General features: G+C 59.0%; 1 protein-coding gene across 5 annotated transcripts in view; it reads left to right on the top strand.

The window, feature by feature from the left end:
- The window catches only part of slc29a1b (solute carrier family 29 member 1b), a 607,754-nt gene that overhangs the window by 189,569 nt on the left and 397,390 nt on the right, over window positions 1-20,795 (top strand). For 2 of the 5 annotated variants that reach the window (XM_072500343.1, XM_072500347.1), the window contains exon 1: window positions 3,598-3,962. The exons of 2 other annotated variants lie outside the window; for them this stretch is intronic. The gene's annotated coding sequence lies outside the window, so the exon portion shown is untranslated. Of the gene's footprint in view, window positions 1-3,597; window positions 3,963-20,795 lie in introns of those variants that run through there. One more of the 5 variants, XM_072500346.1, reaches the window with a different exon arrangement.

Raw genomic sequence — 20,795 nt, 5'->3', positions numbered from 1 at the left:
TCTCTCTCTCTCTCTGTCTCTCTCAGGCTCCCCCCCCCCCCCCCCCCCCGCCCCTCTCTCTCTCACAGGCTCCCTCTCTCTCTCTCCGTCTCTCTCTCAGGCTCCCTCCCTCTCTCTCTCTCAGGCTCCCTCTCGATCTCTCTCGATCTCTGCCTCGCTCACGCTCCCTCTCTCTCTCTATCTCTCAGGCTCCCTCCCTCTCTAACTCTCTCTCTTTGTCTCTCTCAGGCTCCCTCTCTCTCTCTCTCTCTCTCTCAGGCTCCCTCCCCTCTCTCTCTATCTCTCTCTCTCTGTCTCTCTCAGACGCCCTCTCTCTATCTCCCTCTTTCTGTCTCTCTCAGGCTCCCTCTCTCTCTCTCTCTTTCTGTCTCTCTCAGGCTCCCTCTCTCTATCTCTCTCTCTCTCTCTGTCTCTCTCAGGCTCCCTCTCTCTCTCTCTCTCTCTCTCTCTGTCTCTCTCAGGCTCCCTCCCCTGTCTCTCTATCTCTCTCTCTCTGTCTCTCTCAGACGCCCTCTCTCTATCTCCCTCTTTCTGTCTCTCTCAGTCTCCCTCTCTCTATCTCCCTCTTTCTGTCTCTCTCAGGCTCCCCCCCCCCCTCTCTCTCTCTCACAGGCTCCCTCTCTCTCTCTCTGTCTCTCTCAGCCTCACTCTCTCTCTATCTCTCTCTGTCTCTCTCAGGCTCCCTCTCTCTCTCTCTCTCACAGGCTCCCTCTCTCTCTCTGTCTCTCTCAGGCTCCCCCCCCCCCCCCCCACCCCCCTCTGTCTCACAGGCTCCCTCTCTCTCTCTGTCTCTCTCTCAGGCTCCCCCTCTCTCTCTGTCTCTCTCAGGCTTCGCCCCCCCCTCTCTCTCTCACAGGCTCCCTCTCTCCCTCTGTCTCTCTCTCAGGCTCCCCACCCTCTCTCTCTCTCACAGGCTCCCTCTCTCTCTCTGTCTCTCTCAGGCTCCCCCCCCCTCCTCTCTCACAGGCTCCCCCCCCCCTCTCTCTCTCTCTCTCTCACAGGCTCCCTCTGTCTCCCTGTCTCTCTCCCAGGCTCCCCCCCTCTCTCTCTCTCTGTCTCTCTCCCAGGCTCCCTCTCTCTCTCTCGCTCTCTCTCTCACAGGCTCCCTCTGTCTCCCTGTCTCTCTCCCAGGCTCCCCCTCTCTCTATCTCTCTGTCTCTCTCAGGCTCCCCCCCCCCTCCCTCTCTCTCTCTCACAGGCTCCCTCTCTCTCTCTGTCTCTCTCCCAGGCTTCCCCTCTCTCTATCTCTCTCTGTCTCTCTCAGTCTCAACCCCCCCCCCCTCCTCTCTCTCTCACAGGCTCCCTCTCTCTGTCTCTCTCCCAGGCTCCCTCTCTCTATCTCTCTCTGTCTCTCTCAGGCCCACCCCCCCCCCCCCCCTCTCTCTCTCTCACAGGCTCCCTCTCTCTCTCTGTCTCTCTCCCAGGCTCCCCCTCTCTCTATCTCTCTCTATCTCTCTCAGGCTCCCTCCCCCCCCCACTCTCTCTCTCTCTCCCAGGCTCCCCCTCTCTCTATCTCTCTCTGTCTCTCCCAGGCTCCCCCTCTCTCTCTCTCTCTCTGTCTCTCCAAGGCTCACCCCCCCCCCCCCCCTCCTCTCTCTCTAACAGGCTCCCTCTCTCTCTGTCTCTCTCTCAGGCTCCCTCTCTCTATCTCTCTCTGTCTCTCTCAGGCTCCCCCACCCCCCTCTCTCTGTCTCTCCCAGGCTCCCTCTCTCTATCTCTCTCTGTCTCTCTCAGGCTCCCCCGCCCCCTCTCTCTCTCACAGGCTCCCTCTCTCTCTCTCCCCCAGGCTCCCCCTCTCTCTATCTCTCTCTGTCTCTCTCAGGCTCCCCCCCCCCCCCCTCTCTCTCTCTCTCAGGCTCCCTCTCTCTATCTCTCTCTGTCTCTCTCAGGCTCCCCCACCCCCCTCTCTCTCTCTCTCACAGGCTCCCTCTCTCTCTCTCTCTCTGTCTCTCTCCCAGGCTCCCCCTCTCTCTATCTCTCTCAGGCTCCCCTCCCCCCTCCCCCCCCCTCTTTCTCTCTCTCTCTCACAGGCTCCCTCTCTCTCTCTGTCTCTCTCCCAGGCTCCCTCTCTCTCTATCTCTCTATCTCTCTCAGGCTCTCCCCCCCCCCCCCCTCTCTCTCACAGGCTCCCTCCCTCTCTCTCTCTCTCTCTCCCCAGGCTCCCCCTCTCTCTATCTCTCTCTGTCTCTCTCAGGCTCACCCCCCCCCCCCCCCCCCCTCTCGCTCGCTCTCTCTCAGGCTTCCTCTATCTCTCTGTCTCTCTCCCAGGCTCCCTCTCTCTCTATCTCTCTGTCTCTCTCAGGCTCTCCCCCCCCCCCTCTCTCTCACAGGCTCCCTCCCTCTCTCTCTCTCTCTCTCCCCCAGGCTCCCCTCTCTCTATCTCTCTCTGTCTCTCTCAGGCTCCCCCCCCCCCCTCTCGCTCTCTCTCTCTCAGGCTCCCTCTCTCTCTCTGTCTCTCTCCCAGGCTCCCTCTCTCTCTATCCCTCTCTCTCTCTCTCTCCCAGGCTCCCTCTCTCTCGATCTCTCTCTGTCTCTCTCAGGCTCACCCCCCCCCCCCACCCCCGCCCCCCTCTCTCTCTCTCACAGGCTCCCTCTCTCTCTCTGTCTCTCTCAGGCTCCCCCCCCCCCCCCCTCTCGCTCTCTCTCTCTCAGGCTCCCTCTCTCTCTCTGTCTCTCTCCCAGGCTCCCTCTCTCTCTATCCCTCTCTCTCTCTCTCTCCCAGGCTCCCTCTCTCTCGATCTCTCTCTGTCTCTCTCAGGCTCACCCCCCCCCCCACCCCCGCCCCCCCCTCTCTCTCTCACAGGCTCCCTCTCTCTCTCTCTGTCTCTCTCCCCCAGGCTCCCCCTCTCTCTATCTCTCTCTGTCTCTCTCAGGCTCACCCCCCCCCTCTCGCTCTCTCTCTCACAGGCTCCCTCTCTCTGTCTCTCTCCCAGGCTCCCTCTCTCTATCTCTCTCTGTCTCTCTCAGGCTCCCCCCCCCCCTCTCGCTCTCTCTCTCTCAGGCTCCCCTCTCTCTCTCTGTCTCTCTCCCAGGCTCCCTCTCTCTCTATCCCTCTCTCTCTCTCTCTCCCAGGCTCCCTCTCTCTCGATCTCTCTCTGTCTCTCTCAGGCTCACCCCCCCCCCCACCCCCCGCCCCCCTCTCTCTCTCTCACAGGCTCCCTCTCTCTCTCTGTCTCTCTCCCCCAGGCTCCCCCTCTCTCTATCTCTCTCTGTCTCTCTCTAGGCTCACCCCCCCCCCCCCCTCTCGCTCTCTCTCTCACAGGCTCCCTCTCTCTGTCTCTCTCCCAGGCTCCCTCTCTCTATCTCTCTCTGTCTCTCTCAGGCTCACCCCCCCCCCCCTCTCTCTCTCACAGGCTCCCTCTCTCTCGATCTCTCTCTGTCTCTCTCAGGCTCACCTCCCCCCCCACCCCCGCCCCCCTCTCTCTCTCTCACAGGCTCCCTCTCTCTCTCTGTCTCTCTCCCCCAGGCTCCCCCTCTCTCTATCTCTCTCTGTCTCTCTCAGGCTCACCCCCCCCCCCCCCTCTCGCTCTCTCTCTCACAGGCTCCCTCTCTCTCTCTGTCTCTCTCCCAGGCTCCCTCTCTCACTCGGTCTCTCTCCCAGGCTCCCTCTCTCTCTATCTCTCTCTGTCTCTCTCAGGCTCCCTCTCTCTCCCTGTCTCTCTCAGGCTCTCTCTGTCTCTATCTCCCTCTCGCTCTCCTTCTTGCTGTTTCCCAGTATTGTTTATCTTGGGTAAACCCTGCCTGTCCCCTCATATTTCCCAAATCCTAACCTCAGGAAGTCCTCCCACCCAGAACCACAGAAACAAACAAGATGTTAATGGTCTCCAGGATTAGTTGTGTGTGATGTTGAAACAGTGACTTGAAGTCTCCCTCAGTCTTTCACTAGCTCTCTCTCCGTCTCTCAGTCTCTCCAGTGTCTCTCAGTCTCTCCAGTCGCACATCAATATAGGCGAGTCCCACACGTAAGTTTTAAAGATACAGTCAGCTGGACCAGGATTGAGGGATTCGAGTGTGTGTGCGAGAGTGTGTAACTGTGTCGAGTGTGTAACTGTGTCTGTAACTGTGTGAGCATGTATGTGTCTAACTGCATGGGAGTTACTCTGTAACTGCATGTTTCTCACTGTTGGCATGTGTGGATGTCTAATTGTTTGCATACGTGTTTATATCTGTAACGGGATATGTATCCATGTGTGTGTGTGTGTGTTGGGGGCAGTGAGGGTCAGTGTGGGTCAGATTGGGACAGTGAGGGTCAGTGTGGGTCAGATTGGGACAGTGAGGGTCAGTGTGGGTCAGATTGGGACAGTGAGGGTCAGTGTGGGTCAGATTGGGACAGTGAGGGTCAGATTGTGACAGTGAGGGTCAGTGTGGGTCAGATTGGGTCAGTGAGGGTCAGATTGGGCCAGTGAGGGTCAGATTGGGTCAGTGTGGTCAGATTGGGCCAGTGAGGGTCAGATTGGGTCAGTGAGGGTCAGTGAGGGTCAGATTGGGCCAGTGAGGGCCAGTGAGGGTCAGATTGGGCCAGTGAGGGTCAGATTGGGTCAGTGAGGGTCAGATTGGGCCAGTGAGGGTCAGATTGGGCCAGTGAGGGCCAGTGAGGGTCAGATTGGGCCAGTGAGGGCCAGTGAGGGTCAGTGTGGTCAGATTGGGCCAGTGAGGGTCAGTGTGGTCAGATTGGGCCAGTGAGGGTCAGATTGGGCCAGTGAGGGTCAGATTAGGTCAGTGAGGGTCAGTGAGGGTCAGATTGGGCCAGTGAGGGTCAGATTGGGTCAGTGAGGGTCAGTGAGGGTCAGTGAGGGTCAGATTGGGTCAGTGAGGGTCAGATTGGGACAGTGAGGGTCAGATTGGGCCAGTGAGGGTCAGATTGGGTCAGTGAGGGTCAGTGAGGGTCAGTGAGGGTCAGATTGGGTCAGTGAGGGTCAGTGAGGGTCAGTGAGGGTCAGATTGGGCCAGTGAGGGTCAGATTGGGACAGTGAGGGTCAGATTGGGCCAGTGAGGGTCAGATTGGGTCAGTGAGGGTCAGTGAGGGTCAGATTGGGTCAGTGAGGGTCAGTGAGGGTCAGTGAGGGTCAGATTGGGTCAGTGAGGGTCAGATTAGGCCAGTGAGGGTCAGATTGGGCCAGTGAGGGTCAGTGAGGGTCAGTGAGGGTCAGATTGGGCCAGTGAGGGTCAGATTGGGCCAGTGAGGGTCAGTGTGGTCAGATTGGGCCAGTGAGGGTCAGATTGGGCCAGTGAGGGTCAGTGTGGTCAGATTGGGTCAGTGAGGGTCAGTGTGGTCAGATTGGGCCAGTGAGGGTCAGTGTGGTCAGATTGGGCCAGTGTGGGTCAGATTGGGCCAGTGAGGGTCAGATTGGGCCAGTGAGGGTCAGTGTGGTCAGATTGGGACAGTGAGGGTCAGTGTGGGTCAGTGTGGTCAGATTGGGACAGTGAGGGTCAGTGTGGGTCAGTGAGGGTCAGATTGGGTCAGTGTGGTCAGATTGGGTCAGTGAGGGTCAGATTGGGCCAGTGAGGGTCAGATTAGGCCAGTGAGGGTCAGATTGGGCCAGTGAGGGTCAGTGAGGGTCAGATTGGGCCAGTGAGGGTCAGTGAGGGTCAGATTAGGCCAGTGAGGGTCAGATTGGGCCAGTGAGGGTCAGATTGGGCCAGTGAGGGTCAGTGAGGGTCAGATTGGGCCAGTGAGGGTCAGTGAGGGTCAGATTAGGCCAGTGAGGGTCAGATTGGGCCAGTGAGGGTCAGTGTGGTCAGATTGGGTCAGTGTGGATCAGATTGGGTCAGTGAGGGTCAGTGAGGGTCAGATTGGGCCAGTGAGGGTCAGTGAGGGTCAGATTGGGCCAGTGAGGGTCAGTGTGGGTCAGTTTGGGCCAGTGAGGGTCAGTGTGGGTCAGTGTGGGTCAGATTGGGCCAGTGTGGTCAGTTTGGGCCAGTGAGGGTCAGTGTGGTCAGATTGGGACAGTGAGGGTCAGATTGGGTCAGTGAGGGTCAGTGAGGGTCAGATTGGGCCAGTGAGGGTCAGTGAGGGTCAGATTGGGCCAGTGAGGGTCAGTGTGGGTCAGTTTGGGCCAGTGAGGGTCAGTGTGGGTCAGATTGGGCCAGTGAGGGTCAGATTGGGTCAGTGAGGGTCAGTGAGGGTCAGATTGGGCCAGTGAGGGTCAGTGAGGGTCAGATTGGGCCAGTGAGGGCCAGTGTGGTCAGTTTGGGCCAGTGAGGGTCAGTGAGGGTCAGATTGGGCCAGTGAGGGTCAGATTGGGTCAGTGAGGGTCAGTGAGGGTCAGATTGGGCCAGTGAGGGTCAGTGTGGGTCAGATTGGGCCAGTGAGGGTCAGATTGGGTCAGTGAGGGTCAGTGAGGGTCAGATTGGGCCAGTGAGGGTCAGTGAGGGTCAGATTGGGCCTGTGAGGGTCAGTGAGGGTCAGATTGGGCCAGTGAGGGTCAGATTGGGCCAGTGAGGGTCAGTGTGGGTCAGATTGGGTCAGTGAGGGTCAGATTGGGCCAGTGAGGGTCAGAGTGGTCAGATTGGGCCAGTGAGGGTCAGTGATGGTCAGATTGGGTCAGTGAGGGTCAGATTGGGCCAGTGAGGGTCATTGAGGGTCAGATTGGGCCAGTGAGGGTCAGTGAGGGTCAGATTGGGTCAGTGAGGGTCAGTGAGGGTCAGATTGGGCCAGTGAGGGTCAGAGTGGTCAGATTGGGCCAGTGAGGGTCAGTGATGGTCAGATTGGGTCAGTGTGGGTCAGATTGGGCCAGTGAGGGTCAGATTGGGCCAGTGAGGGTCAGATTGGGTCAGTGAGGGTCAGTGAGGGTCAGATTGGGCCAGTGAGGGTCAGTGTGGTCAGATTGGGCCTGTGAGGGTCAGATTGGGCCAGTGAGGGTCAGTGTGGGTCAGATTGGGCCAGTGAGGGTCAGTGAGGGTCAGATTGGGCCTGTGAGGGTCAGATTGGGCCAGTGAGGGTCAGTGTGGGTCAGATTGGGCCAGTGACGGTCAGATTGGGCCAGTGAGGGTCAGTGACGGTCAGATTGGGCCAGTGAGGGCCAGTGAGGGTCAGATTGGGCCAGTGAGGGTCAGTGAGGGTCAGATTGGGCCTGTGAGGGTCAGTGAGGGTCAGTGTGGGTCAGATTTGGTCAGTGTGGTCAGATTGGGCCATTGAGGGTCAGTGTGGGTCAGTGTGGTCAGATTGGGCCAGTGAGGGTCAGATTGGGTCAGTGAGGGTCAGTGAGGGTCAGTGTGGTCAGATTGGGCCAGTGAGGGTCAGATTGGGCCAGTGAGGGTCAGTGTGGTCAGATTGGGCCAGTGAGGGCCAGTGAGGGTCAGATTGGGTCAGTGAGGGTCAGTGAGGGTCAGTGTGGTCAGATTGGGACAGTGAGGGTCAGTGAGGGTCAGATTGGGCCAGTGAGGGTCAGATTGGGCCAGTGAGGGTCAGATTGGGCCAGTGAGGGCCAGTGAGGGTCAGATTGGGTCAGTGAGGGTCAGTGAGGGTCAGTGTGGTCAGATTGGGACAGTGAGGGTCAGTGAGGGTCAGATTGGGCCAGTGAGGGTCAGTGTGGGTCAGATTGGGCCAGTGAGGGTCAGATTGGGCCAGTGAGGGTCAGTGTGGGTCAGATTGGGTCAGTGTGGTCAGATTGGGCCAGTGAGGGTCAGTGAGGGTCAGATTGGGCCAGTGAGGGTCAGTGTGGTCAGATTGGGCCAGTGAGGGTCAGTGTGGTCAGATTGGGACAGTGAGGGTCAGTGTGGGTCAGATTGGGACAGTGAGGGTCAGATTGGGCCAGTGAGGGTCAGATTGGGCCAGTGAGGGCCAGTGAGGGTCAGATTGGGCCAGTGAGGGTCAGATTGGGCCAGTGTGGGTCAGATTGGGCCAGTGAGGGTCAGATTGGGCCAGTGAGGGTCAGATTGGGCCAGTGTGGGTCAGATTGGGCCAGTGAGGGTCAGTGTGGGTCAGATTAGGCCAGTGAGGGTCAGATTGGGCCAGTGAGGGTCAGTGTGGGTCAGATTGGGTCAGTGAGGGTCAGTGAGGGTCAGATTGGGCCAGTGAGGGTCAGATTGGGTCAGTGAGGGTCAGTGAGGGTCAGTGTGGTCAGATTGGGCCAGTGAGGGTCAGATTGGGCCAGTGAGGGTCAGATTGGGCCAGTGAGGGTCAGTGTGGGTCAGATTAGGCCAGTGAGGGTCAGATTGGGCCAGTGAGGGTCAGTGTGGGTCAGATTGGGCCAGTGAGGGTCAGATTGGGCCAGTGAGGGTCAGTGTGGGTCAGATTAGGCCAGTGAGGGTCAGATTGGGCCAGTGAGGGTCAGTGTGGGTCAGATTGGGCCAGTGAGGGCCAGTGAGGGTCAGATTGGGCCAGTGAGGGTCAGTGAGGGTCAGATTGGGCCAGTGAGGGTCAGTGAGGGTCAGATTGGGCCAGTGAGGGTCAGTGTGGTCAGATTGGGCCAGTGAGGGTCAGATTGGGTCAGTGTGGTCAGATTGGGCCAGTGAGGGTCAGATTGGGTCAGTGAGGGTCAGTGAGGGTCAGTGAGGGTCAGTGAGGGTCAGATTGGGCCAGTGAGGGTCAGATTGGGACAGTGAGGGTCAGTGTGGGTCAGATTGGGTCAGTGTGGTCAGATTGGGTCAGTGAGGGTCAGTGAGGGTCAGATTGGGCCAGTGAGGGTCAGTGTGGTCAGATTGGGCCAGTGAGGGTCAGTGTGGTCAGATTGGGCCAGTGAGGGTCAGTGTGGGTCAGATTGGGCCAGTGAGGGTCAGATTGGGCCAGTGAGGGTCAGTGAGGGTCAGATTGGGCCAGTGAGGGTCAGTGTGGTCAGATTGGGCCAGTGAGGGTCAGTGAGGGTCAGTGTGGTCAGATTGGGCCAGTGAGGGTCAGATTGGGTCAGTGAGGGTCAGTGAGGGTCAGTGAGGGTCAGATTGGGCCAGTGAGGGTCAGATTGGGACAGTGAGGGTCAGTGAGGGTCAGGTTGGGCCAGTGAGGGTCAGTGTGGGTCAGGTTGGGACAGTGAGGGTCAGTGTGGGTCAGATTGGGCCAGTGAGGGTCAGATTGGGACAGTGAGGGTCAGTGAGGGTCAGTGTGGGTCAGATTGGGCCAGTGAGGGTCAGATTGGGACAGTGAGGGTCAGTGAGGGTCAGATTGGGCCAGTGAGGGTCAGTGTGGGTCAGATTGGGTCAGTGAGGGTCAGATTGGGCCAGTGAGGGTCAGATTGCGCCAGTGAGGGTCAGATTGGGCCAGTGAGGGTCAGTGTGGGTCAGATTGGGCCAGTGAGGGTCAGTGTGGGTCAGATTGGGCCAGTGAGGGTCAGATTGGGCCAGTGAGGGTCAGTGTGGGTCAGATTGGGCCAGTGAGGGTCAGATTGGGCCAGTGAGGGTCAGATTGGGCCAGTGAGGGTCAGTGTGGTCAGATTGGGCCAGTGAGGGTCAGTGTGGTCAGATTGGGCCAGTGAGGGTCAGATTGGGCCAGTGAGGGTCAGATTGGGCCAGTGAGGGTCAGTGAGGGTCAGATTGGGCCAGTGATGGTCAGTGTGGTCAGATTGGGCCAGTGAGGGTCAGATTGGGCCAGTGAGGGTCAGATTGGGCCAGTGAGGGTCAGATTGGGCCAGTGAGGGTCAGTGAGGGTCAGATTGGGCCAGTGAGGGTCAGTGTGGGTCAGATTGGGCCAGTGAGGGTCAGTGAGGGTCAGATGGGCCAGTGAGGGTCAGAGTGGTCAGATTGGGCCAGTGAGGGTCAGTGTGGGTCAGATTGGGCCAGTGAGGGTCAGATTGGGCCAGTGAGGGTCAGTGAGGGTCAGTGAGGGTCAGATTGGGACAGTGAGGGTCAGATTGGGCCAGTGAGGGTCAGATTGGGCCAGTGAGGGTCAGATTGGGCCAGTGAGGGTCAGATTGGGACAGTGAGGGTCAGATTGGGACAGTGAGGGTCAGTGTGGGTCAGATTGGGACAGTGAGGGTCAGTGTGGGTCAGATTGGGCCAGTGAGGGTCAGTGTGGGTCAGATTGGGACAGTGAGGGTCAGATTGGGCCAGTGAGGGTCAGTGTGGGTCAGATTGGGCCAGTGAGGGTCAGATTGGGCCAGTGAGGGTCAGTGTGGTCAGATTGGGCCAGTGAGGGTCAGATTGGGCCAGTGAGGGTCGGATTGGGCCAGTGAGGGTCAGTGAGGGTCAGATTGGGACAGTGAGGGTGAGATTGGGTCAGTGAGGGTCGGATTGGGCCAGTGAGGGTCAGTGAGGGTCAGATTGGGCCAGTGAGGGTCAGATTGGGACAGTGAGGGTCAGTGTGGTCAGATTGGGAAAGTGAGGGTCAGATTGGGCCAGTGAGGGTCAGATTGGGCCAGTGAGGGTCGGATTGGGCCAGTGAGGGTCAGTGAGGGTCAGATTGGGCCAGTGAGGGTCAGATTGGGACAGTGAGGGTCAGTGAGGGTCAGATTGGGACAGTGAGGGTCAGTGAGGGTCAGATTGGGACAGTGAGGGTCAGTGAGGGTCGGATTGGGCCAGTGAGGGTCAGTGTGGTCAGATTGGGCCAGTGAGGGTCAGTGAGGGTCAGATTGGGCCAGTGTGGGTCAGATTGGGCCAGTGAGGGTCAGTGTGGGTCAGATTGGGCCAGTGAGGGTCAGATTGGGCCAGTGAGGGTCAGTGTGGGTCAGATTGGGCCAGTGAGGGTCAGATTGGGCCAGTGAGGGTCAGTGTGGGTCAGATTGGGCCAGTGAGGGTCAGATTGGGCCAGTGAGGGTCAGTGAGGGTCAGATTGGGCCAGTGAGGGTCAGATTGGGACAGTGAGGGTCAGTGTGGTCAGATTGGGCCAGTGAGGGTCAGATTGGGACAGTGAGGGTCAGTGTGGTCAGATTGGGCCAGTGAGGGTCAGATTGGGCCAGTGATGGTCAGTGTGGTCAGATTGGGCCAGTGAGGGTCAGATTGGGCCAGTGAGGGTCAGATTGGGACAGTGAGGGTCAGTGAGGGTCAGATTGGGTCAGTGAGGGTCAGTGTGGTCAGATTGGGCCAGTGAGGGTCAGTGAGGGTCAGATTGGGCCAGTGAGGGTCAGTGTGGTCAGATTGGGCCAGTGAGGGCCAGTGTGGTCAGATTGGGACAGTGAGGGTCAGTGTGGTCAGATTGGGACAGTGAGGGTCAGATTGGGCCAGTGAGGGTCAGATTGGGCCAGTGAGGGTCAGATTGGGCCAGTGAGGGTCAGATTGGGCCAGTGAGGGTCAGTGTGGGTCAGATTGGGCCAGTGAGGGCCAGTGTGGTCAGATTGGGCCAGTGAGGGCCAGTGTGGTCAGATTGGGACAGTGAGGGTCAGTGTGGTCAGATTGGGACAGTGAGGGTCAGATTGGGCCAGTGAGGGTCAGTGTGGTCAGATTGGGCCAGTGAGGGCCAGTGTGGTCAGATTGGGCTGGCGTGGGTCAGATTGGGCCAGTGAGGGCCAGTGTGGGTCAGATTGGGCCAGTGTGGTCAGATTGGGCCAGTGAGGGCCAGTGTGGTCAGTTTGGGCCAGTGATGGCCAGTGTGGTCAGATTGGGCCAGTGAGGGCCAGTGTGGTCAGATTGGGCTGGCGTGGGTCAGATTGGGCCAGTGAGGGCCAGTGTGGGTCAGATTGGGCCAGTGAAGGTCAGTGTGGTCAGATTGGGCCAGTGAGGGCCAGTGTGGTCAGATTGGGCCAGTGAGGGTCAGATTGGGCCAGTGAGGGCCAGTGTGGTCAGATTGGGCCAGTGAGGGTCAGATTGGGCCAGTGAGGGCCAGTGTGGTCAGATTGGGCCAGTGAGGGCCAGTGTGGTCAGATTGGGCCAGTGAGGGTCAGATTGGGCCAGTGAGGGCCAGTGTGGTCAGATTGGGCCAGTGAGGGTCAGATTGGGCCAGTGAGGGTCAGTGTCGGTCAGATTGGGCCAGTGAGGGTCAGATTGGGCCAGTGAGGGTCAGTGTCGGTCAGATTGGGCCAGTGAGGGTCAGTGTGGTCAGATTGGGACAGTGAGGGTCAGATTGGGCCAGTGAGGGTCAGATTGGGCCTGTGAGGGTCAGTGTGGTCAGATTGGGCCAGTGAGGGTCAGTGTGGTCAGATTGGGCCAGTGAGGGTCAGTGTGGTCAGATTGGGAAAGTGAGGGTCAGATTGGGCCAGTGAGGGTCAGATTGGGCCAGTGAGGGTCAGATTGGGCCAGTGAAGGTCAGTGTGGGTCAGATTGGGAAAGTGAGGGTCAGTGTGGTCAGATTGGGCCAGAGAGGGTCAGATTGGGCCAGTGAGGGTCAGTGTGGGTCAGATTGGCACAGTGAGGGTCAGTGAGGGTCAGATTTGGCCAGTGAGGGTCAGATTGGGCCAGTGATGGTCAGTGAGGGTCAGATTGGGCCAGTGTGGTCAGATTGGGCCAGTGTGGTCAGTTTAGGCCAGTGTGGTCAGATTGGGCCAGTGAGGGCCAGTGTGGTCAGATTGGGCCAGTGAGGGCCAGTGTGGTCAGATTGGGCCAGTGTGGTCAGATTGGGCTGGCGTGGGTCAGATTGGGCCAGTGTGGTCAGTTTGGGCCAGTGATGGCCAGTGTGGTCAGATTGGGCCAGTGAGGGCCAGTGTGGTCAGATTGGGCCAGTGAGGGCCAGTGTGGTCAGATTGGGCCAGTGTGGTCAGATTGGGCCAGTGAGGGTCAGTGTCGGTCAGATTGGGCCAGTGGGGGCCTGTCTGGCTAGTGAGAGCCAGTGTGGTCAGTTTGGGCTAGTGAGAGCCAGTGTGGTCAGTTTGGGCTAGTGAGGGCCAGTGTGGTCAGATTGGGCCAGTGAGAGACAGTGTGGTCTATTTGGGCCAGTGAGGACGAGAGTGGTCAGATTGTGCCAGTGAGGGCCAGTCTGGTCAGATTGGGCCAGTGAGGGTCAGTGTGGGTCAGATTGGGACAGTGAGGGTCAGATTGGGCCAGTGAGGGTCAGTGTGGTCAGATTGGGCCAGTGAGGGTCAGTCTGGTCAGATTGGGCCAGTGAGGGTCAGATTGGGCCAGTGAGGGTCAGTGTGGTCAGATTGGGCCAGTGAGGGTCAGATTGGGCCAGTGAGGGCCAGTGAGGGTCAGTGTGGTCAGATTGGGCCAGTGAGGGTCAGATTGGGCCAGTGAGGGTCAGATTGGGCCAGTGTGGGTCAGATTGGGCCAGTGAGGGTCAGATTGGGCCAGTGAGGGTCAGTGTGGGTCAGATTAGGCCAGTGAGGGTCAGATTGGGCCAGTGAGGGTCAGTGTGGGTCAGATTGGGCCAGTGAGGGTCAGTGAGGGTCAGATTGGGCCAGTGAGGGTCAGTGTGGGTCAGATTGGGCCAGTGAGGGTCAGTGAGGGTCAGATTGGGCCAGTGAGGGTCAGTGAGGGTCAGATTGGGCCAGTGAGGGTCAGTGTGGTCAGATTGGGCCAGTGAGGGTCAGATTGGGTCAGTGAGGGTCAGTGAGGGTCAGATTGGGCCAGTGAGGGTCAGTGTGGGTCAGATTGGGCCAGTGAGGGTCAGTGTGGGTCAGATTGGGCCAGTGAGGGTCAGATTGGGACAGTGAGGGTCAGTGTGGGTCAGATTGGGCCAGTGAGGGTCAGATTGGGTCAGTGAGGGTCAGTGAGGGTCAGTGAGGGTCAGTGAGGGTCAGATTGGGCCAGTGAGGGTCAGATTGGGACAGTGAGGGTCAGTGTGGGTCAGATTGGGTCAGTGTGGTCAGATTGGGTCAGTGAGGGTCAGTGAGGGTCAGATTGGGCCAGTGAGGGTCAGTGTGGTCAGATTGGGCCAGTGAGGGTCAGTGTGGTCAGATTGGGCCAGTGAGGGTCAGTGTGGGTCAGATTGGGCCAGTGAGGGTCAGATTGGGCCAGTGAGGGTCAGTGAGGGTCAGATTGGGCCAGTGAGGGTCAGTGTGGTCAGATTGGGCCAGTGAGGGTCAGTGAGGGTCAGTGTGGTCAGATTGGGCCAGTGAGGGTCAGATTGGGACAGTGAGGGTCAGTGAGGGTCAGGTTGGGCCAGTGAGGGTCAGTGTGGGTCAGGTTGGGACAGTGAGGGTCAGTGTGGGTCAGATTGGGCCAGTGAGGGTCAGATTGGGACAGTGAGGGTCAGTGAGGGTCAGTGTGGGTCAGATTGGGCCAGTGAGGGTCAGATTGGGACAGTGAGGGTCAGTGAGGGTCAGATTGGGCCAGTGAGGGTCAGTGTGGGTCAGATTGGGTCAGTGAGGGTCAGATTGGGCCAGTGAGGGTCAGATTGCGCCAGTGAGGGTCAGATTGGGCCAGTGAGGGTCAGTGTGGGTCAGATTGGGCCAGTGAGGGTCAGTGTGGTCAGATTGGGCCAGTGAGGGTCAGTGTGGTCAGATTGGGCCAGTGAGGGTCAGATTGGGCCAGTGAGGGTCAGATTGGGCCAGTGAGGGTCAGTGAGGGTCAGATTGGGCCAGTGAGGGTCAGTGTGGTCAGATTGGGCCAGTGAGGGTCAGATTGGGCCAGTGAGGGTCAGATTGGGCCAGTGAGGGTCAGATTGGGCCAGTGAGGGTCAGTGAGGGTCAGATTGGGCCAGTGAGGGTCAGTGTGGGTCAGATTGGGCCAGTGAGGGTCAGTGAGGGTCAGATGGGCCAGTGAGGGTCAGAGTGGTCAGATTGGGCCAGTGAGGGTCAGTGTGGGTCAGATTGGGCCAGTGAGGGTCAGATTGGGCCAGTGAGGGTCAGTGAGGGTCAGATTGGGCCAGTGAGGGTCAGATTGGGCCAGTGAGGGTCAGATTGGGACAGTGAGGGTCAGATTGGGACAGTGAGGGTCAGTGTGGGTCAGATTGGGACAGTGAGGGTCAGTGTGGGTCAGATTGGGCCAGTGAGGGTCAGTGTGGGTCAGATTGGGACAGTGAGGGTCAGATTGGGCCAGTGAGGGTCAGTGTGGGTCAGATTGGGCCAGTGAGGGTCAGATTGGGCCAGTGAGGGTCAGTGTGGTCAGATTGGGCCAGTGAGGGTCAGATTGGGCCAGTGAGGGTCGGATTGGGCCAGTGAGGGTCAGTGAGGGTCAGATTGGGACAGTGAGGGTCAGATTGGGTCAGTGAGGGTCGGATTGGGCCAGTGAGGGTCAGTGAGGGTCAGATTGGGCCAGTGAGGGTCAGATTGGGACAGTGAGGGTCAGTGTGGTCAGATTGGGAAAGTGAGGGTCAGATTGGGCCAGTGAGGGTCAGATTGGGCCAGTGAGGGTCGGATTGGGCCAGTGAGGGTCAGTGAGGGTCAGATTGGGCCAGTGAGGGTCAGATTGGGACAGTGAGGGTCAGTGAGGGTCAGATTGGGACAGTGAGGGTCAGTGAGGGTCAGATTGGGACAGTGAGGGTCAGTGAGGGTCGGATTGGGCCAGTGAGGGTCAGTGTGGTCAGATTGGGCCAGTGAGGGTCAGATTGGGCCAGTGTGGGTCAGATTGGGCCAGTGAGGGTCAGTGTGGGTCAGATTGGGCCAGTGAGGGTCAGATTGGGCCAGTGAGGGTCAGTGTGGGTCAGATTGGGCCAGTGAGGGTCAGATTGGGCCAGTGAGGGTCAGTGTGGGTCAGATTGGGCCAGTGAGGGTCAGATTGGGCCAGTGAGGGTCAGTGTGGGTCAGATTGGGCCAGTGAGGGTCAGATTGGGACAGTGAGGGTCAGTGTGGTCAGATTGGGCCAGTGAGGGTCAGATTGGGCCAGTGAGGGTCAGATTGGGACAGTGTGGTCAGATTGGGTCAGTGAGGGTCAGTGTGGTCAGATTGGGCCAGTGAGGGTCAGTGAGGGTCAGATTGGGCCAGTGAGGGTCAGTGTGGTCAGATTGGGCCAGTGAGGGTCAGTGAGGGTCAGATTGGGTCAGTGTGGTCAGATTGGGTCAGTGAGGGTCAGTGTGGTCAGATTGGGCCAGTGAGGGTCAGTGAGGGTCAGATTGGGCCAGTGAGGGTCAGTGTGGTCAGATTGGGCCAGTGAGGGCCAGTGTGGTCAGATTGGGACAGTGAGGGTCAGTGTGGTCAGATTTGGCCAGTGAGGGTCAGATTGGGTCAGTGTGGGTCAGATTGGGACAGTGAGGGTCAGATTGGGCCAGTGAGGGTCAGATTGGGCCAGTGAGGGTCAGATTGGGCCAGTGAGGGTCAGATTGGGCCAGTGAGGGTCAGTGTGGGTCAGATTGGGCCAGTGAGGGCCAGTGTGGTCAGATTGGGCCAGTGAGGGCCAGTGTGGTCAGATTGGGACAGTGAGGGTCAGTGTGGTCAGATTGGGACAGTGAGGGTCAGATTGGGCCAGTGAGGGTCAGTGTGGTCAGATTGGGCCAGTGAGGGCCAATGTGGTCAGATTGGGCTGGCGTGGGTCAGATTGGGCCAGTGAGGGCCAGTGTGGGTCAGATTGGGCCAGTGTGGTCAGATTGGGCCAGTGAGGGCCAGTGTGGTCAGTTTGGGCCAGTGATGGCCAGTGTGGTCAGATTGGGCCAGTGAGGGCCAGTGTGGTCAGATTGGGCCAGTGAGGGCCAGTGTGGTCAGATTGGGCTGGCGTGGGTCAGATTGGGCCAGTGAGGGCCAGTGTGGGTCAGATTGGGCCAGTGAGGGCCAGTGTGGTCAGATTGGGCCAGTGAGGGTCAGATTGGGCCAGTGAGGGCCAGTGTGGTCAGATTGGGCCAGTGAGGGTCAGATTGGGCCAGTGAGGGCCAGTGTGGTCAGATTGGGCCAGTGAGGGCCAGTGTGGTCAGATTGGGCCAGTGAGGGTCAGATTGGGCCAGTGAGGGCCAGTGTGGTCAGATTGGGCCAGTGAGGGTCAGATTGGGCCAGTGAGGGTCAGTGTCGGTCAGATTGGGCCAGTGAGGGTCAGATTGGGCCAGTGAGGGTCAGTGTCGGTCAGATTGGGCCAGTGAGGGTCAGTGTGGTCAGATTGGGACAGTGAGGGTCAGATTGGGCCAGTGAGGGTCAGATTGGGCCTGTGAGGGTCAGTGTGGTCAGATTGGGCCAGTGAGGGTCAGTGTGGTCAGATTGGGCCAGAGAGGGTCAGTGTGGTCAGATTGGGAAAGTGAGGGTCAGATTGGGCCAGTGAGGGTCAGATTGGGCCAGTGAGGGTCAGATTGGGCCAGTGAAGGTCAGTGTGGGTCAGATTGGGAAAGTGAGGGTCAGTGTGGTCAGATTGGGCCAGAGAGGGTCAGATTGGGCCAGTGAGGGTCAGTGTGGGTCAGATTGGCACAGTGAGGGTCAGTGAGGGTCAGATTTGGCCAGTGAGGGTCAGATTGGGCCAGTGATGGTCAGTGAGGGTCAGATTGGGCCAGTGTGGTCAGATTGGGCCAGTGTGGTCAGTTTAGGCCAGTGTGGTCAGATTGGGCCAGTGAGGGCCAGTGTGGTCAGATTGGGCCAGTGAGGGCCAGTGTGGTCAGATTGGGCCAGTGTGGTCAGATTGGGCTGGCGTGGGTCAGATTGGGCCAGTGTGGTCAGTTTGGGCCAGTGATGGCCAGTGTGGTCAGATTGGGCCAGTGAGGGCCAGTGTGGTCAGATTGGGCCAGTGAGGGCCAGTGTGGTCAGATTGGGCCAGTGTGGTCAGATTGGGCCAGTGAGGGTCAGTGTCGGTCAGATTGGGCCAGTGGGGGCCTGTCTGGCTAGTGAGAGCCAGTGTGGTCAGTTTGGGCTAGTGAGAGCCAGTGTGGTCAGTTTGGGCTAGTGAGGGCCAGTGTGGTCAGATTGGGCCAGTGAGAGACAGTGTGGTCTATTTGGGCCAGTGAGGACGAGAGTGGTCAGATTGTGCCAGTGAGGGCCAGTCTGGTCAGATTGGGCCAGTGAGGGTCAGTGTGGGTCAGATTGGGACAGTGAGGGTCAGATTGGGCCAGTGAGGGTCAGTGTGGTCAGATTGGGCCAGTGAGGGTCAGTCTGGTCAGATTGGGCCAGTGAGGGTCAGATTGGGCCAGTGAGGGTCAGTGTGGTCAGATTGGGCCAGTGAGGGTCAGATTGGGCCAGTGAGGGCCAGTCTGGTCAGATTGGGCCAGTGAGGGTCAGATTGGGCCAGTGAGGGTCAGTGTGGTCAGATTGGGCCAGTGAGGGTCAGTGAGGGTCAGATTGGGCCAGTGAGGGTCAGTGAGGGTCAGATTGGGCCAGTGAGGGTCAGATTGGGCCAGTGAGGGTCAGATTGGGACAGTGAGGGTCAGATTGGGACAGTGAGGGTCAGTGTGGTCAGATTGGGTCAGTGAGGGTCAGATTGGGCCAGTGAGGGTCAGATTGGGACAGTGAGGGTCAGATTGGGTCAGTGAGGGTCAGATTGGGTCAGTGAGGGTCAGTGAGGGTCAGTGAGGGTCAGTGAGGGTCAGATTGGGCCAGTGAGGGTCAGATTGGGACAGTGAGGGTCAGTGTGGGTCAGATTGGGTCAGTGTGGTCAGATTGGGTCAGTGAGGGTCAGTGAGGGTCAGATTGGGCCAGTGAGGGTCAGTGTGGTCAGACTTGGCCAGTGAGGGTCAGTGTGGTCAGATTGGGCCAGTGAGGGTCAGTGTGGTCAGATTGGGCCAGTGAGGGTCAGTGTGGGTCAGATTGGGCCAGTGTGGGTCAGATTGGGCCAGTGAGGGTCAGTGTGGTCAGATTGGGACAGTGAGGGTCAGTGTGGTCAGATTGGGCCAGTGTGGGTCAGATTGGGCCAGTGAGGGCCAGTGTGGTCAGATTGGGACAGTGAGGGTCAGATTGGGCCAGTGAGGGTCAGTGTGGTCAGATTGGGACAGTGAGGGTCAGTGTGGTCAGATTGGGCCAGTGAGGGTCAGTGTGGTCAGATTGGGTCAGTGTGGTCAGATTGGGTCAGTGAGGGTCAGTGTGGGTCAGATAGGGTCAGTGAGGGTCAGTGTGGGTCAGTGAGGGTCAGTGAGGGTCAGTGAGGGTCAGTGAGGGTCAGATTGGGTCAGTGTGGTCAGATTGGGTCAGTGAGGGTCAGTGAGGGTCAGATTGGGCCAGTGAGGGTCAGTGTGGTCAGATTGGGCCAGTGAGGGTCAGTGTGGTCAGATTGGGCCGGTGAGGGTCAGATTGGGTCAGTGAGGATCAGTGAGGGTCAGTGTGGTCAGATTGGGCCAGTGAGGGTCAGATTGGGTCAGTGAGGGTCAGTGAGGGTCAGTGAGGGTCAGATTGGGCCAGTGAGGGTCAGATTGGGACAGTGAGGGTCAGTGAGGGTCAGGTTGGGCCAGTGAGGGTCAGTGTGGGTCAGGTTGGGACAGTGAGGGTCAGTGTGGGTGAGGGTCAGTGAGGGTCAGATTGGGACAGTGAGGGTCAGTGAGGGTCAGATTGGGCCAGTGAGGGTCAGATTGGGACAGTGAGGGTCAGTGAGGGTCAGATTGGGCCAGTGAGGGTCAGTGTGGGTCAGATTGGGCCAGTGAGGGTCAGATTGGGACAGTGAGGGTCAGTGAGGGTCAGATTGGGCCAGTGAGGGTCAGTGTGGGTCAGATTGGGTCAGTGAGGGTCAGATTGGGCCAGTGAGGGTCAGATTGCGCCAGTGAGGGTCAGATTGGGCCAGTGAGGGTCAGTGTGGGTCAGATTGGGCCAGTGAGGGTCAGTGTGGGTCAGATTGGGCCAGTGAGGGTCAGATTGGGCCAGTGAGGGTCAGTGTGGGTCAGATTGGGCCAGTGAGGGTCAGTGTGGTCAGATTGGGCCAGTGAGGGTCAGATTGGGCCAGTGAGGGTCAGTGTGGGTCAGATTGGGACAGTGAGGGTCAGTGTGGGTCAGATTGGGCCAGTGAGGGTCAGATTGGGCCAGTGAGGGTCAGATTGGGCCAGTGAGGGTCAGTGAGGGTCAGATTGGGCCAGTGAGGGTCAGTGAGGGTCAGATTGGGCCAGTGAGGGTCAGTGTGGTCAGATTGGGCCAGTGAGGGTCAGATTGGGCCAGTGAGGGTCAGATTGGGCCAGTGAGGGTCAGATTGGGCCAGTGAGGGTCAGTGAGGGTCAGATTGGGCCAGTGAGGGTCAGTGTGGGTCAGATTGGGCCAGTGAGGGTCAGTGAGGGTCAGATGGGCCAGTGAGGGTCAGAGTGGTCAGATTGGGCCAGTGAGGGTCAGTGTGGGTCAGATTGGGCCAGTGAGGGTCAGATTGGGCCAGTGAGGGTCAGTGAGGGTCAGATTGGGCCAGTGAGGGTCAGATTGGGCCAGTGAGGGTCAGATTGGGACAGTGAGGGTCAGATTGGGACAGTGAGGGTCAGTGTGGGTCAGATTGGGACAGTGAGGGTCAGTGTGGGTCAGATTGGGCCAGTGAGGGTCAGTGTGGGTCAGATTGGGCCAGTGAGGGTCAGTGTGGGCCAGTGAGGGTCAGTGTGGGTCAGATTGGGCTAGTGAGGGTCAGATTGGGCCAGTGAGGGTCAGTGTGGTTAGATTGGGCCAGTGAGGGTCAGATTGGGCCAGTGAGGGTCGGATTGGGCCAGTGAGGGTCAGTGAGGGTCAGATTGGGACAGTGAGGGTCAGATTGGGTCAGTGAGGGTCGGATTGGGCCAGTGAGGGTCAGTGAGGGTCAGATTGGGCCAGTGAGGGTCAGATTGGGACAGTGAGGGTCAGTGTGGTCAGATTGGGAAAGTGAGGGTCAGATTGGGCCAGTGAGGGTCAGATTGGGCCTGTGAGGGTCGGATTGGGCCAGTGAGGGTCAGTGAGGGTCAGATTGGGCCAGTGAGGGTCAGATTGGGACAGTGAGGGTCAGTGAGGGTCAGATTGGGACAGTGAGGGTCAGTGAGGGTCAGATTGGGACAGTGAGGGTCAGTGAGGGTCGGATTGGGCCAGTGAGGGTCAGTGTGGTCAGATTGGGCCAGTGAGGGTCAGTGAGGGTCAGATTGGGCCAGTGTGGGTCAGATTGGGCCAGTGAGGGTCAGTGTGGGTCAGATTGGGCCAGTGAGGGTCAGATTGGGCCAGTGAGGGTCAGTGTGGGTCAGATTGGGCCAGTGAGGGTCAGATTGGGCCAGTGAGGGTCAGTGTGGG

Source organism: Scyliorhinus torazame, chromosome 4, assembly GCF_047496885.1.
Source record: "Scyliorhinus torazame isolate Kashiwa2021f chromosome 4, sScyTor2.1, whole genome shotgun sequence".
In the NCBI taxonomy this organism is placed as follows: Eukaryota; Metazoa; Chordata; class Chondrichthyes; order Carcharhiniformes; family Scyliorhinidae; genus Scyliorhinus; species Scyliorhinus torazame.
This window is presented reverse-complemented; position numbering and strand designations above follow the sequence as displayed.